This window comes from Macadamia integrifolia, chromosome 14 (genome assembly GCF_013358625.1).
Source record: "Macadamia integrifolia cultivar HAES 741 chromosome 14, SCU_Mint_v3, whole genome shotgun sequence".
Taxonomy (NCBI): Eukaryota; Viridiplantae; Streptophyta; class Magnoliopsida; order Proteales; family Proteaceae; genus Macadamia; species Macadamia integrifolia.
In genome coordinates this window covers 32839202-32845142 of record NC_056570.1, presented here as the reverse complement: position 1 = coordinate 32845142, position 5941 = coordinate 32839202, and the positions used below count along the sequence as shown (strand labels likewise).

The window sequence follows — 5941 nt, the reverse complement described above, 5'->3', positions numbered from 1 at the left end:
TTAGATACTCTTCTAAATCATGCAATAAAATTCTTCTTTGGTTGAAAAAGAATTTTAGATATTTTTGTTATGAGTTGTATAGGGTCTTAGGATTGATTACCTTGAGGCAACATCAAGCAAGAAATAAATTTTCGGCATATTACTTCACTCTCCTGTCATCAATGCTCTCATCTTCCCAATTACCTTTTTTTTTTTCCTTTCATTTTTATTAAAAAATGTAAGAAAAATAAGAAACATTACAAAAGAGTTAAACAAGAATGACTGGCTAACAGTGCCAGAACTCGAAAAAAAAAACGTTGAAAGCCCAAAACCCCACCTTTGGCATTGCCATCAGCAAGGGAAACCACCTAACAAAAATCAATCCCATAAGATAAAAAATCTCGGTCTTCTGGCATCCACCTAAAGTTCTTCATTCGTAAAAGAAGGAAAGACAGTCATAGAAGAAGAAGAACCCTTTTTAGCCGCTAACCTAGCCAAGAAATCAGCCACTGGATAAGCTTCCCTATAACAATGAGTAATCTTCCACTCCACACTCCACAGAAGCAAGATAGGACTTAAGAAACATCCAGTCCTGATGAACAAACCAAGGGATAGTCTTTCTCAGAACTGCATCTTGCCAATTACCTGGAACACCCAGATGTGAAAATTTTAGAATAAGGTTCTAGTTTAGAATTTCTTACTAGAATTCAAAGATGTAGGAATCTAGAGGTTGTAAAATGGCAGGTTCTGTTCTCATGAAAAAAGAAATGGAGAAGCATGGTGAAGATGCTGAATCAAGTTGGCAAATAAACTTTATGAAAATGACTACTTACAGCCCTTGGGATCCATATTTGTCATCCCAGAACACTGTTCCAATTCGATATATTTGTGGAATGCTTAGCACCTGAAAAAAATGTAAGGTGAGTGCTAATCTTAATGTATTCATGTTCATTACTTCTATTGGAACTGCTATGTAAAACAAGCTTCTCTATAGTTCTAGTAGACCACTTGATGCATAGCAAGTTACCAGACAGATTTCATTCATGATCTCATCCAAGGATTTGTTAGGCATTTGATGTGAAACCTGCCAAAGTGAAGAAACATAAAATGCAAGTTAGTAAATAAAGAATTTCTAGTCCCAAAATCAGTTAATAGCTAATGATCCAGGCAAACTCATACCTGGGCTGTTGCTTTGGAGCACCACTGCTCCAATTCTTGAAAGCCAGCACACACGGCGAAGCAACAAACTGAAGAAAGAAACCATAACTTTTTATCATTTTAATTGATTAGAAAAATAAAGATCACACTCTTGAGCATGTCTAAATCACTTTACAAAAGATCTTCAGTACATTAAAATTGGATAAACTACAAACCTGTTAAAAATAGGCACATTTATGAAGAAGAACACCTTACTGGAAGTGTTCCTTATGACTAGTTCAGGAACCAGCACATCTGAAAAAATAATTACTAAGTGGTTAGGAGTCACCTTTTGGAACCATCTGTAAGATAGTAGAAGAATGAAAAGGCCTACTTACATAATTCTCACACATTGTAGCTCAGGTGCATTCTAGGCTTCCTACAATGCTTTGCCTGTGTATGCTTGATGCTTGTTGTTTTGCAACTATCTTTGATCGAGTACTTTGGGAGGATCCACTTATTGATCTAGCTCTTGTTGATCTTGGTGCCTGCAGTTGCAGTTGAGAATTTATTTGTAGGCAGAATCAGTCATTCTCCATTTATGAATTCATACTTACTCAAATGTTTAACTGTATGCACAGGTTAAAGAATGGACTGATTTCTTTCTTCAAACTGTCACTGACCATCTCATATATTTTCTCAACACATGCACTAAGATATTGTTAAACAGGAGAGCAGGGTATTTAGCTTCAACTCTTGATTGGAAATCTTTTTGCTTACCATTCCACTGTAGCCACTTGAAATCTCCATGCCTGAAGGGATGAGAAAAGGCCCTGAAACAAAAAAGTCTAGACCATCTTAAGTTTGTTATTCATTATTTCTAGTACTGAAGAAGCTTTTACTTGTTCCATTCAGCCAAACAGGGTGGTGGGTGAGGTCCTAGCATGCCCTGAAGCTTTTTTTTGGTGTGCAGCTTGCCTTGAGTGTATTTTGTACAATAAACAATAGTGTGGGTGTTGTTGAGACCCAATAGGCAAGATCACTGATGTTTTCCTGATTCTGTAGGGGTTTTCCTAGTTACAAGAGGATACAAAAGCATATAATACATGAGATGAACTATTTGATGTGTTCTAATTGATGAAAGGATTCCCTACATGTGGGTTTGAATGCATACTAACTACCTGTCAACATTTTTGTTTACCAGGGGTAGTTGGAGAAGGCACCAGAACCTGCAAACAAATTTACTGTGTCAATAAATAGAAAGATGATTGAGCTTCTTCATAAAGTAAGTATCCTTTTTCATTTTTCTTTTTTATTTTTAAAATATATGGAAAGATAGCACAAATACAAGGACAATGGAAACGCTCCCCCTAACAGAGAAGGGGAAGCAAAAGGGCAAGGAGAAGACTGTACAAGCAACAATCTACAGAGCTTGACCCCCCAAAACAGGGCCAAACTTTTTAGGACTCGAGTACCAAGCGTGCACCATAAACCGAAGACATGGAGTAAGGAACCAGAAAACAATGATTTCACATAATATATAATCACAGTTCTTGATGATATATACTTGAGTAATCTAATAGTTCAAGATAAGCAATGACCATATCAGAACATAGTTTTGTTTTGGGGGCGGGGAGATAACCCGTTATTGAAAATCAGATAACGTACAAAGATTGACCTTCTCCCTGTACGAACTAAAAACCTATTAACGATGTGGAAAACATAATGTAACAAAAAGTAAAGAACAATCAAACAATCGCTACACAAGGATACACATGGTTCGACAAAGTCCCTATGTCTAGGGGTGTCAATCGGTGTGATTTTGGTTATTCCGTTTGGTTTTGATTCGATTCACATTTTGATAAGGTGAAATCAAAACTGCATCGGATAGGAATAAGGTAAAAGCAGAATCGTTTTCATTAGGTTTCGGTTTTAGCGGTTTTTAATCAGTTTTTATTATTTGATTCACAACCCGTTTACATGCGGTTAATAGTATCGTTTTAGAAAATGGTTTACATCCTATAGCTACTGTGAATCCTACATATATTAAACTTCCTAAAGAATCAAGACAATATACTTTTATTTTGCTAAAGACAATTTAATTTAGATGTAAAAGACTACGCATATGATAACTAATTAATTATGATCCTATTACCACCGGTTCGGTTATAACCAGTCGGTTTTGGTTCTAATAAACGGTTTCGGTTTTGGTCCACAGAAAGATAAAAATGTATTCACTAAAAATGAAGAATAGGACTACAAGCTATCTTCCTCTCACCTCTCTGTTTACAAAGAATCCTCCTCAATACTGTCCATTTTTTCAGTTCTATGATGGAGATGACTTCAGTTGCTTTTGTCAGATCTATCCCCTTCCTGCGAAACACATCCATCTATTAGCATCCAAAATGACATACTCATAAACCTGACCCCTTTGCCGCCTCTTAAAACCTCTAATGCACATTTGCTTGAAAGAGTTCTCCATAGCAGTTTTATGTTTTTGAGAACACATGATCTTTTGATTAGATCTCTACGAAAATCCGATTGTTGTGAACAACATATTAAAATCACTTCGTCTACTTGATCAATCGAGTGCAAGTAAAATACAGAGATACCATCAAGATTGCTTCATGTTTGGCCAGAAATTGTTTGTACTTTGTCTTATCTAATGTATCACTTCAGCACTGTTTTAAGAAATGTATCATTTTTCCATAGAATGGTTTGCTTGAAGTAATCATACAATATTTAATTTGATTAAGTTCTCTCTACTAAGGGTGCTCTAATTACATAATCTAATTTTTCTTATTTAACATTTTGTAGTGTCGCTTTATTAAGGCCTTACGCCTACTGGAGATTTTCTGTACTGGGATTTATCCCTTTCTTTTCCCTTTCCACCTGAATCCCCTTCTGCTTAAAAAAAAAAAAAAAATGTAATCATCACTTGTTTTTGTTTTAGTATATTTTTCATTCACTAAAAAAAAATTAACACTTGTAAGTGAGACTGATTCTTCTGTTGTGTCCTAAGATGCCACTACATGTGCATCATGTACATCAAGTAGAATTGTAAAAAAGAAAGAATAAATAAATAAATAAAGCCTTAACAAACCAAAATAAACTTATGTATAGAAGCACCTTTCTATAAATATGTATATATATTGACTTATAAACCAGATTGATTGAATTTTAAGGGAAAACAAAATTCAACCAGTGTAAATCAGCTCCAACTTATGGAATGGAAATAAACCTAAATTGTTGAAATTGAAACTTACTTCGACACCCGGGTGTTGTTCCACTAGTTCAAAAACATTGTGTGTTAACAGACGTCTCTAGTTCGAGTATCCTCGCGACTGATTTTTTACATGGATTAGGTGTGGCTGCGTATAAATGGGTTTATGCTTGGCCCTGAACCGCAAAACAGGGAAAATTTGAGGGGTTCCTCGTTAGCAGAAAAAAAAAAAACTTTAAAAATTGTTAAATATCTGAATATGGCAGGGACAATTCAAAAGATGAAATTCTTGAAGGTACAATAAATATTGTTAACGAGGGAGATAGGAAGCACCTCATCTGCTCGATCAAAGCATGGTTAACAGTAGATGATAATGAATATGTTGCAGCTCCTGCATATTGATTACGAGTCTATGGATGGTATAGAGACCTAATAAATAAATAAGAAATTGAATTTTGAGGTGACAAGAGAACAAAGAGTGCAATGAAATTGTTGAAAATATTACAAAATCATTGAAATAAACCAAACTACCTTATTCTCCCCTGTTGATGGCCATGCCATAGTAGGGGATCTATAAATTGTTTTTTTGAGCTGTATTTTTTCTCTTTTCTTTAATAAAATTCCTGATCTTTAACGAGAAAAAAAACCTAACTAGCAATCTCTTATAGGGATAATCGAAAGAAGAAAATGATGAAAAAATAATAAAAGAAACAATGAGAGATCTACCAAAATCGATCCATTCTTGGGCAAAGTAATGAAAAGATATCAACACAAGTACTCCAGAGCCTAACCCATCATCTTCAAACATTTCATCTGAAAATAAAAGTAAAAAGGGTCAGAATTAGTGATTATGATTGACATAAGACTCAGATAGAGATATATAGTGGATAACTAACCTGACCCATGAAGAATGACTATTACACCAATTACACTATAAGTTGGCCATCAATTTCGATGTGTTGAATGTGTTTAATCTTAGGCCATTCTTCGCGTCTTCCCTTGGTACATCTTTCTTTGAGAAGGGGGCAACTTTTAATATATAACCCTTGTAGTGTGGTTAAGCATCTCAGTTCTTCCTCTTTTGGAAAATACATCAGATTATTGCACTTAACAAGAACCAACGTTCGAAGTGAAGAAAGGTTTTGTAGCCAATCCGGCAGTGCTACCACACTATGAAACACATATATACCCAAAAATTCTAGTTCTGTTAGACTTTGAAGTTGTTGAGGAAGAGATGTAAGCTTAGACCAGCCTTCAATATGGAAGTTTCGAAGGGAGGGCAAGTGTTGGAGAGGCTCCAAGTTGGGAAAGGACTCCAGCTCCGATGAAAACCCACCAATACTCAACAATCCAAGGGAATGAAGGGTGTGTAGACCCTCTGGTAATCGAGTGAGCTTTTCATTGCATATAAAATAAAATTTCTGAATAGAGTGCAGACCTCGTAGATCTGGAAATGATGTTTGAGAAGGGTGTTAAGTTTGTCTCGAATTCTTGATCCGTTTTGAAGATTGATCCTATCTGACATATTTTGGTGGCGACCTGAATGAAAAATTTTCTGAGATCTGTGATGGAAGCAGAGGGCTTGGCCCAGAGCCCATCACT

General features: G+C 35.6%; 1 long non-coding RNA gene across 3 annotated transcripts; it reads right to left on the bottom strand.

Moving 5' to 3' along the window:
* Window positions 1–172: 172 nt before the first annotated feature.
* LOC122060484 lies at window positions 173–5674 on the bottom strand. 3 transcript variants are annotated; one of them, XR_006134425.1, is made up of 13 exons: window positions 5236–5674; window positions 5066–5152; window positions 4673–4768; window positions 4383–4515; window positions 3395–3489; window positions 2298–2345; window positions 1897–2189; window positions 1515–1664; window positions 1353–1431; window positions 1159–1226; window positions 1007–1063; window positions 813–883; window positions 173–624 (listed from the first exon to the last, which is right to left on the bottom strand). It is a non-coding gene; the product is annotated as an uncharacterized LOC122060484 (long non-coding RNA). The 3 variants fall into 3 exon arrangements; XR_006134423.1 differs by having other exon boundaries at window positions 1897–2345; XR_006134424.1 differs by lacking the exon at window positions 3395–3489 and having other exon boundaries at window positions 1897–2345.
* Window positions 5675–5941: the final 267 nt, after the last annotated feature.